Here is an 11,671-nt window from a genome sequence, read left to right as displayed (position 1 = left end):
GCCGCTGCCCGGGGCGGGGCGGGGCGGGGCCTCAGGGCGGGCCCGGGCGGGGCGGCGGAGCCCGCCGGGAGAGCGGGAGCGATCGACCGATCCGGGGCCGCCGCCGCCTCCTGCGCTGCGGTTCTGCCGCGGGAAAGGGAGCTCCTCGTGAAAACGTGCCCTCGCCCTTCTCAGACGTACGATGGCAGGATCCCTCGTTCTGCGTCGTGGTTAGATGCTGATCTAACGTCCCTGGGACAAACGCTGATTATTTTAAATTTTCAGCTGCCTAAAAAATTAGTTTCACCAGTTTCATGAGGGAAACAGACACTGCTCAGAGGGAGCATTTCCCCCATAACAACATTACAGGGAAACACGTAGATAAGATACACAGGAATTGGGATTTCGGGTATAACGGCCATCATTCGTTCACCAGTAGGTAAGGGAATACCCCCTGTCAGTGCTAAAGTAGCAGGGCTTATGCTATAATATCTGTAGTTGGAAAGAGTTCAGAGATTGCGATATCCAAATAAAAACCCAGACCGAATATAGTACTGGAAAAAGTCCTTCCTTTTCAGGTTGCTCTGCTGTCCTGTGGGCTGCTGCTGCAGCTCACTCCAAACAAGTGACAGAAGTCAAAAATGAAACTACTCAGAAATCAAAGTACAAACACCAGTGTATTTTCAAACGACCAAAGGTCAGTTTTACATAAATCACTCTGAAAACTTTGCAAGCAAAACAAATGAACTTCTGAAAACTTCACTTACTATCTTTATGGGGCAGTCTCCAAAAATCTGCAAGCTTTCACCATCTGTGAAAAAAAAAAAAAAAAGTCACATATGCAACGCTAGTTCCAATGGGATCCAGCGTAGGCAGAAAGATAACACCCTTACATCTACATTTTATAGGCTTGTTTCCTAACCGAAAACCCAAGATTCCTTCTAAGAGTAATATGGGTGGAAAGGCTCGCGTTTTGTCAGTGTCACCCCAATACCACAAACCAGCCATAGGACCTGTCCTCTGGTAGATGGGTAAGGAGGACATTTTAAGAGTTCTGTACTGTCCCAGAACAATAGCAACAGCATTTCTGGAGCAGAACAGGAGATTAAATGTAACTGATCTTCCAGAAATGATGGACTTGTTATAAAATGGGTGCAGAAGTCTTTTCCAAACGTGAAATCAGTTTGGATTGAGACATTGCAAAGTTGGTTGGAGGAAAATCCTTAAGAACTACTCATTTCTGTACGCAATTTGGTGATTATGATATAAACCAAGAGCTCTGTACTTAATAATCAAGCAGAAATTATTATTTGACATTTTGATCTCTTTATGATCTATAGTAAGAGGTTACTGCTTTTCTAACGGTACAAAATATTTCAAGTCAGAATTCAATATGAGTGATTTTAAAAATCACTTTATTAGAGCTAGGATGCACCAACAGAAATGAAAATAAGCCAAGTAAATCCATGAACAGCAGAACTTACATACTATGTTTTTCTGTAGCTTCTTTTTGTGGAGGTTTTATAATGTCTAAAACTCCAGCTGAGCTCATGTTAGAGCCCCCTCGCAGTGGAACTGTAGGAGGGTTTGTCTCTGGACAGAGTCTTTACCTAGAGAGCAGCCTGTCTTAAACCCACAGTGGATATCTCAAGGCTGGAATTTTCCATTCTACTTACCTGGCACTGTTGTTGCTCTTCTGGGAGGCAGTGACATGGCTTGAGGTGCTCATTTTTGCCATGGATATTTATGTTTTTATCATTGCTGCCATTAGGGAGTCATCAGTCCTCCGGGTTTCTCAGGAAGACCTCGTGTTCCAGATCTGAAATGTTCATGCTCTAACATCACAGATTTAATGATGTACTATGTGAGTAAATAATCTTTTTGAAGAAAGTTAATGTTGGAGTAATGGTTTGTTCTGTCATGTAAGGGAGCTTTTACCATATAGGCAATTCAGTTCCTATTCCATTAAAAGGTAGCTTTGGGGTCAATATTCTAGTCACGTCTTTTCCTCAGATAGATGGGTAAATGCTTGAGCTGGGAAGGATAAAAAGAGGATGATCTTGTGTTTGTGTCTGCAGAACATTCATTTTAACTTTGTACTAGAGAAGACATTATTGATCACTTCAGAGCAGAAGGAAACAGAGAGACTCAACCCTAAAATACTAAATTATGTTTGGGGGGGTTTTTTTCTTCACATTGGACAGAGATTTGAGCTTGGACTTTATTTTGGTTTTCATAGCAGCTTTACAATGAGCCAAGTAGATTTCAGTCAACCTCTGCACTTAATTCTTCATTCATTAAAAAAAATTGTATCCATCAGAGTGAAACCAGTTAATAAACAAATGCTGCAAGCGTGCAGAGCAGACCTCCTCTGTTGCATCAGCACCCTGGAGAGGAGCCCAGCTCCAGAGACTGTAAATTTTTTCCAGAAGTTGCAGCTCTGCCTGGTGCTAATGCTAAATTCTCGTAACTCGGCTGAAACGAAAGCCCCAGTGGTTTAGCGCTGTCAAACCAGCTTAGGTTCACTGCTATGACAATTGCATTAGGCACTTGTGCAACAGCACACTGTAAACAGACTTACCTGAAACCTGACTGATTTTTTCCCCCCTTTTTCTTTTTTTTAGTGCTCTGCTATTTTCATTTGTTGAACTATTTTCAGCACCTGAGTTAGCAATTTTCTATAATACTATCTTTTCCTATGCAGTATGATTTTTTTTTTCCTGGGAATTGGGTTACAAAAACCATCTAAAAAGGATTTATGCATAGTTTTTCTTAATAAAATAGGGTTGCTTTTTTTAGACAAGGTTTTAGTGGTTGTGGAATACTACCATTACTATATCAAAACATAACAAGTCACTCCCCAGTAAACACAGACTTTGGGCTAAAAGCAGAGATCAAACAGATCCCACGTGTCTGCATTGCTATTCTGGAATGTGATTTCTCTCCCAAGACTGACTTCAGAGGAGAGAATCCTAAAAAAGGATTGGTCACAGGAATAAATTACTATGTAGGTTTGCCAGAGTTAAGTCAAACATTTCAATTCTTGGCCATCAAAACTGGGAACAAAATTTAAAGTCAGGATCATAGTATAATAACTAAGAACATTCTCTAGGAAAAGTTGGATTTTTTTTCTGCTTTTAAATACCAGTTGAGTCAAACTTTCAGGGTATAAGTGTTAACATATATAACTGTGAGAAAGGAATTTTCCATATTGTTGTGAAACCAGAAAAACATTGCTGCCTCAGTTTCTCCTTTTATAGGGACTAGACTTCCATTGCTGTTGCTGTCTGTCTAAAAACTTTCTGCAACCTTATTTTTTTCTGAGACATTTTGACAGAGTATGCTAAAATAATAGTGGATTTATATGTAAACCACAGATATATTATCCAACAAACAGAAATAAATGAGATGTTTTCTACCTTAAGCAAATTAAGCTGTTGAAAGTTGAAAACTTCATTCAAAAAATGACACATGGCTGCTGTAGCAATCACAGATAGTAGCTGAGTGACAATAAATCAGGTTTGTGACATGTCTTTGTCAATGCTGTGTGTAGGAAAACCACAGACACCAGGATACCAAAAGGTCTTTCCAGGTCTGTGAAATAACATAATGTTTCTGCTATCATCAATTGTTTGATATCAATGTCTGTATTTCAACCTCTTTTTCCAACTGTCATGCAGAACTTTGGACTTTTCTTAATATTAAATGAAGTATCCTCCATCTTGCCAAAAAAGGGTCTCTCCTTAAATATTTGAGGTATTATAAAGGCACTTGATTCTTTGGAGGACTCAGAGATTCCATTTCAAATTGATAACAAGATATTTCCTGTAGATAAAGATCTCGCATGTTCCTGTCTAGGGCTTAATTCAGAGTTGCTTCTGAGGGCTTAAGGGTGGAAACCATTATCTTTTAATTAAAGTTGTCTATTCTAGTCACCTGCAGTGTTTTCCACACTGTATACATGTAACCAACAAAAATGTAATTTTTAGCTGGATATGCATTCCACTTATTTAAACTTAAATTTTACACTCATGGGTTTCAGAGCATATTAGAAGCTACAGGCTAGGTTCTGGCATTTTTAGTCACGTTGATTAGTACTGCACTGGCAATAAGGAATGGTTTGTGATGACAAGTACAATGTGACGTCATTAGAAATGGCACAGAGACACGGCTGTTAAATGGAGCCACTTCTGGGGCCTGAAGGCACCAAGACTCCATTAGACACAGGAGAAAATCAAGCCCTGCCCGAAGTGCTGTTAGAGGTTGAAGGTGGACACTGAGGAAGTGGGACATTGCAAAGGGTTAATCGGTGACACTGCTGCAGAGTGCATTTGCATCAGAACACAGAGAAGATCCAGCAAGGCTTCATGATTGAAAACTGATCAAGTGGAACAGTATTTTATACCCAGTGCTTGGAACCAGGAACATCCCCTTTGTTCACGCATTTACCCAGCTGCTTTAGAATAAAGTGCAAACTTGTATTGACACGGATAATGACATCTTAAAGGATTTTACCCATAGAATGCAAGACAGAATTCTGCAGACTGGAGAGTATCCTGCTTCAAATATGGTTAAATAACAGAGAACAGAGTATGCATTATGTTATATTTATAACAAGCCAGTACAAAGTCTGCAATTTTTGTACTCCAATGTTATAATTGTAATTCAATAGAAACAAGATCATAGTTATCAGTGACTGAAACAATTGTCAGAACATGTTTAATTAAAGGCTTAACTGTTCACTGAGTTCTATATTTTGAGGTCAAGAAACTGGCAGGTAATGTGCCTTTCGAGAGCCAGCCTATGACAGTCATGATCTTCATCTGAAGACTGTTAAACACCATTCAGTGAAGCTGTAAATTTGGTGAAACGGTGTAAAAAGACTTAAAAGACTGGCTTATTTCAGACTCTGGAATGTGTACTCATGTGACTACGGTACTCCTCTAGCTTCAGACAACCATTAGAAAGCAACGATAAAGTCAAGATTAAATGTCAAGGGTCAGAAAGCATTTTGTTTTTCTTTAATAAGTTGGTTAAAAATACATCAGTCTTCTATTCCTAGGACATCTGGAAGGCAGATGAATTTGGTGTCAGTCATTTGCCAGGAGCAACAGGCATTGAACCCGAGAACAATGGTCTACAGGGAACATCCTCACAAAGGTATCACTTGTCATTTGAAGCCCTTTTTAAGGTGCTGTAAGGAAAGAATTCTGCAGCAAGCCAAGATATAGGGGGCCTGACCTGAAGGAACTCTTATTGTGTTGAATGCCAAACTGGCCAGAAACAAACTCATTCCCCAGTAAAGAAGGAATGTAAAATTTCCCAAGTCTGAGATCCAGAGACAAGTTTGCAGAACAATAAACTGAATGTTATCTATTTCATAATGGTTACAAATAGGAATAATTTCACTTATTTTCCATTATATTTTGGATTGCCATTACAGTTATTTAATTTTCCAAATAATATTCCAATAATGATGTGGTTTGATCCACTTTCTATGCCGTTTCATTTTTAGGCTCTTCTACTGTGGGACTGAGTAGAAGGGTGTAGGGAAAACACCAGGAAGAATTATGTATAAAACTAAGGCAATAACTGGCATAAATTTGGAATTAATGAAAAACATATCCCCTTTATTTTATAGCATGTTTTGACTGTGTTCAGCAAGTAAGAAACAAAGAGTTAATTTGGTGCTGAAACTAATAGGTATGCTTCCATAGACTACAGGTGAGGGGATTTTTCTTAATAATCACAAGAACGGACCAACAGCTCTGCCAACTGGCATGGAGACATATTGTTCACATGAGAATGTATTTTATTTTTAAAAAAGTAGGGAAGTTTCCTGGCACTACATCTGAGAACAGAGGCTTGAGAATGAGACCTTTTCCTCCAACACAGCCTAAAGCTCAAGAGCCAGATGAGCCACACACAGAAGTACTGTGAATAAATGTCAATTTTGGGTATCTAGGTTTAGTTTGGATTTGTCTAAACCAAACTAGCAGGTAGGGGGTTTTTTTGTAGATTTTGTAACTGACACAAATGTTAATCCTGCACCTTTTTTTTTTTTTCTTTTTTTTTTTTCCAAATGCAAATAGAAATGAGTAGTGGGCTATTGCACAGAGCTTCTCTGGCAGCTCAGAGACTGAGTTCTGCTGTAGTGAATGAGGTCAAAACCTCAGGTCTTCCCAGAAGCTTGGAGGGGGGGCTGGCATAATGGGCTAGAGAGAGAAAGCTGGTGGTAGACAAGCAAGAGCCTTCAGCTTGCTCATCCCTAAAACGCTGAATGGGCCAACTGCTGCAAGCTCAGGTCTGAAGGAGCTTTAGACTTACCTGGGGCCTTGCAAATCAGGGCTCTCAAAACCAAGTAATACTAATTATGGAGAGAGACAGACTTTGAAATGTTGGGCTTGTAGGTGCTACTTTAATGCTCGTGATAACAAAGCATGAAAATACATACTGATGTACAATACCGATTCAGACTCCAGGCTAACTTTCCCCGGGTATAAACTGGATGAGCAGCTGAAGTTTATACAAACCTGCCCATTCATGTCAGTTAAGGATAAAAGCTATGAAATCTCACGACTTAAAAATTAATAAATGAGTAATGTTAATTAAATCATTGGGGCTAAATAGAAAAACTAAACAATTTATTTCCGTCACCATCTCAACTGCCTGATTTAAGAGAATCAGGGTAAAAAAAAAATAATTAAAAAAAATCACATTCTCCTATTCTTGCACAGGAACATCTAACTATACTAGAAATAGCACTGGAGTTAGATAAAGAAGAGGGAGCTGGAAATGCGTGGTCTCCAATAATGAAAATATGATTAGTAAGATTCCTTCCTGCTGGCATGCAAAACTCTATATTCTGTACGCTCACCCACAACCTCACCCACTCATGATGAAAATAACTTTAATTCTTGGTCATTGCAAAGGTGGTGCACAAATAGTTACAGTTTCATGGATGCCTACATCAATATTTGGCAAGAATATAAACCCTCTCTTTAGCTGCATGCTAGCCAACCTGTTAGTGCTTATAGTCAAGATTATACAGCATTCAGGCAAACAAAAGTGCTGAATTCCTTAGGGAGCAAATCTAAATATACCTCCTGTAGGCAAGGCCCACAACCTTTGAAAGCCAGGCCTACAGTGGAGTCTGCCTGAGTTATGTCCAACACGTAAACTGAAGTAACATGAAGTAACCTAGAGCTTACAAATAATTATACAACAGTAAAAAGCACACCTTGACATGTTACTTGCATTACATTCAATTTATTTTATTTTCTGTATGGCAGAAGTAAAATTTTAATTAAAATATTTTGAGATGAATTGCCACAAAACCACAGTTTCTCTGGGGTGGTTTCTTCAAGCTCTCTTGGTTCCTTGCTCATATCTTCCAATTAATAATATCTCTGTTTGTTAGTTGTTTTTCCTAGCTCAGTGAAAACAGCCTATTGTTTTTTCAGTCTATTTCTTTTCCTAGGCCACTTTATGTGTTAAAAAATAACAACCATGCCCAAACAAAACCAAAAAATGCTCCTAGGAAAGGTTTATGTTGGGTTTTTTCCCCAGGTTTTCTTATTCAAAGAGGAGCTAAAGTGTCCTCCGTTCCATTCCTTTCTCTCTCGTCCCTGTCCCAATCCCTCTTTTTTTTGAGGAAATTGTTTTCCCCAGTTGAAGGATAACTGTTCTTAGTGATGTGCACAAAAAAAATCCTGGGTTTCTGATTTCTGACTGTATATCCAAGACAAAATATTGAAGTAAAATACATACTTGCTCCAGAAATAACCATTCTTTAATTGAAAGATTTTGTTAACTTTGTTTCTGGTAGAAAATTTGATCTTCAACTGGCTTGCTAAAATATTTGCTAAGACCCAACCCATGTTATTGTTCTCAAAGACTAGTTCACAAATGAAACTACAACAAACTAGTTTTAGTATCTGGGACATTCAGTTCTTTCAAGAACATGGTTTGTCTATAAAAATAATGTTTCATGAACACTGTAATGAGCCTGGAACAGTTTATGAAAACTCACTGAAGAGCTAAATAAGGCTAGCAAGTAATTTCACATGGGTAAATAAAGTACTGCAGCAAACGTGGGGAGGGTAACACCTTTTTTCTTACAGAAGAAACAGTCTCTTTCTTATAACCAGAATCTACAGTCCACGTTTCCACCATAATGAATGGGCAACTATTGACTTAGTGCTCCAGAAAAACCAAATGGGCAAAAAATAGTTTCAGTATAGTCAGCTCTATTTTTAGAGAGCTACCAAACATCTTATTAAGCAGTCCCTAATGCCCCCGGAGCAGCACGGTGTGCCTTCCTCTTACCCTGTGCCTCTGAAGGCCCAGGGCTGCCTTACCTCTATTCCGCAGGGGACACAGACATTCCTTAGACTTTCCCTCTGGAAGAATCGGGTTCTCCTTCACCACCAACAGCTGCAGGTATTACCCAGCTGTGCAAAAGCACAGGGTAAGTAAGTACGTTCTTTTCAGCACATGGAGTTCACAGTTACCACACTGGAATGCGAAACCACAGATTAAATAACAAAGCATTTGAGAGAAATCTACTACAAAAAGATGAAGGGACTGTCTGTTGATAAATACAGTTTGCTTTTTAGGCTTATATACATGTGCAAGTACACCAAATGGCACAGGGATTTAACAAAGCAGGGAGCAATAGACATAACAGACAAGAAATGCCACATTCTATCAGCATGGACTCAGTATTGCTTTGCCCTGCAAATTGCTGCACAAAATCACAAGCCAAGCCCTCAAAATTGCAAGTCTGCATTTAAAACTAGGTAATTCGAAACTGAAATAGTGAGTTCCTATTACTTATCTTCTGGGTTTTGAGGCTTTAGAGTTGATATTCAAAGGCTTCCCTCCCATGCTGTCACAGCTTTAGGTTTACTTACTGCTTCCAAGAGAAGTCGGGATTCCTGCATGACTCAAAGAGGTAGAACTTCAAGAATCACAGCAAATTTCATACAGTTTGATTGAACTCACAGACTTTAGCAGCATAGTTTATTCATTAGTAAGGCAAATCATTTAATCCTTGTCTTCATGCATGAATTAGCAGGACATATAACTAACTAGTTTTACAGACTGATAAGCATGAAGTACAACACTTCAGACTGAAACAGAAAAGCTACGCAACTTCCTTAAAGTTCAAGTAGAGTCCAAGAAAGCCTCAATAAACCAGTTTCTGGCTTCTTGCTTTACACTCACACTGCTTCCCTTTAATACGTGTACTTTCATGAGTCTTTTCACAGTTTCCCAGACTAATTTATACGCTTATTCTTAAGCAATCTAGACTCACATGAAACACTCAGAACAACTTCCTCCCACTTCATAGGTATGTGTATGATACATGTATAATACATCCAGATACATATAAATGTGTAAGCAAGGCCTAGCACACACAGAACTCGGCCTTCGTGGCCCAAACCCAATGGCTGTCAGCTGCTTCTCCCCTCCACAGATCTGGATGTTCAACACATGGGCAGGAAGTCCCTTTGCTGTAGTTTGGTTGTTCATGAGCTCACTCACACCTACGTAACTGTTCCCACACAGCCGGGACTTTGTGGGAACGAGCTGGCGGGCAGATGAATGACCAGGAACAAACCCCGTGTGACAGCACGTGCCGTGGTTCTGCAGGTTTGAGACATTTGACGTTTGCAGAAACAGTATTAGCGACTTGGTATTCCGAGAGAAGAACAGAAAAGTCAAGGACATGCTACAGAGAGTGAACAGGCACCAGGAAAGCGCTGATTCAGCTCTTGCAGGCGGCAGCGCCTGTTGTTCCACGGCTGGACAGCTGACAGCCACCGAGCACCCGGAACCACTCTGCCTGCGGACAGTGGAACAGGAACCGCTCGCTGGCTCCCTGCGCCCAGGCACCCGCCCTGACAAGCCCACACCAGAGATCCTCCCAGACTCGCTGCTGCCTCCAGAGGGGCCTGTTTGGGAGTGGGGGACAAAGGGGTTCCTTGATGCCGCTACCCAAGAACCATCACAGCTTTTGTGCCTAAACCGAAAGCCCTCTGATGAGAAGAAAAATAAATGCCATGCAAGATGAGTATCTGTCCCGCAGTGCTGGGCAGGGATGTGAGCCAGCCCCGGTAACAGCAATTGTTCCTGCATTACCTGTGGTCAATAACGCGTATATTTATGGGGGACACTGAACAGGACGACATGTGTGCTTGATGCTGAAGAAAAGCTGTTCTGCCTGTTTTACTGGAGAGTTTGTACAAGATTAATTCTTGAAAACTAGTTGTGCTTCTTAGATTCTTACAATCTTTTACTCCGAAATGAATGAGACAGCTTGTAGGGTACGCTGCCTGATTTGGTCCCACGTGAGCATTTCCAAAGAGGGGATCTTGAGTCACCACTCAGCCAAGGAAAGGGGAGGAACCACTGATACACAGGTCTGACGGTACTTCCAGCGGTGCCCAGACCTCTGCCTTGCAGCCGCTCGCTGTGGTCCGCGTCTGCCCGGACCTTGGTGTGGCAACACGTGCTGCGGTGGAAGCAGATGTAGAAATAAGCTGCGCTTGGTGTTACACAGGAGACAATCCATCCCAGAGAGGACACAGGGCTCGTGATGTTTTATTTGCCAGGCTCTAATTCTGCAACTTGCCCATTTGAACGAAATACAAATCAATCACGGGATGTCATACAAGTGTCTCAGGAAGAAACATTTGCTATTAAGAGGACAGAGAGGTGACACGTCCAGTAGCCCACAGTTTTCTTTATTACCCCACATGCCCCGGCACTCCTGTCGATACATCACCCCCCAGACCACTGATGAAAATAACATTTGTTGTCTACTCGCACAGCTCAGAGGGAAGCTGTTCCCTAGCCGAGACGAGGGTACTTCCTCCCCTTCAAGAAACTTTCAGAACGTTCCTCTCTGCAGACGGGACGGGGAAGTGTCTGTCCCGTGGCTTTTAGCTGGAACCGGCTTTTGAGGATGAGCGAATGGAGGCAGGCGAGCTCAGCGTCCTCCGTGCGAGCTCCGCCGCCGGTTACCTGCGGTGGTGCAGAGCGAGCACCATGGAGGACCGGCAGCGTGAACCGTCCTCGTACCGCCACGTCCATCAGAAGGCAGAAAAAGTCCCACAGGTGCAAATCAGCATCAAGTGGTGACTGCCAAGGCACAGAAGGTGCTTAAATGTTCCTGGTTTCAATTTCTTCAGAGAAACAGTGATAAGCTTCACGTGGTGACAAATGTCTGTGACTAAGCCACTTCTCGGCACTAGAGCTGCCTCGTCCTTAGACAGACTCTGCAGTGGAACAGTGTTTCCCCACACGCTCCACCGCCCCATGGGGGAGGTGTGAGGCTGCACCACGTGCCCGCTGCAGGCACCCGGAGCCACTGGAGGCACCCGGGAACGGCCAGTGAAGAGCACAGGAGAGAAAGGCACGGACATCAAACCAGTCCTGAAGTAGTTTTCTGCTCAGAAAAGCACCTGGTCATTTTGTGGATAAATACTTTCCTCACTTTTAAAAACAAAAATGTGAATATTTTTCCAGTTCCGTAAAGAACATTCTCATTAGTAACAACACTATTAAATATCCTACACACACTACTATGCTAAAGGCCAGAATCCTCTGGCCAGAATCCTCTGGTTCTGTAAGTTCTTCCTTGCACCCTTTACCATGAGGTGGGGAATCACCACGGGTGCAGAAT

Source organism: Strix aluco, chromosome 19 (assembly GCF_031877795.1).
Source record: "Strix aluco isolate bStrAlu1 chromosome 19, bStrAlu1.hap1, whole genome shotgun sequence".
Taxonomy (NCBI): Eukaryota; Metazoa; Chordata; class Aves; order Strigiformes; family Strigidae; genus Strix; species Strix aluco.
This window is presented reverse-complemented; position numbering follows the sequence as displayed.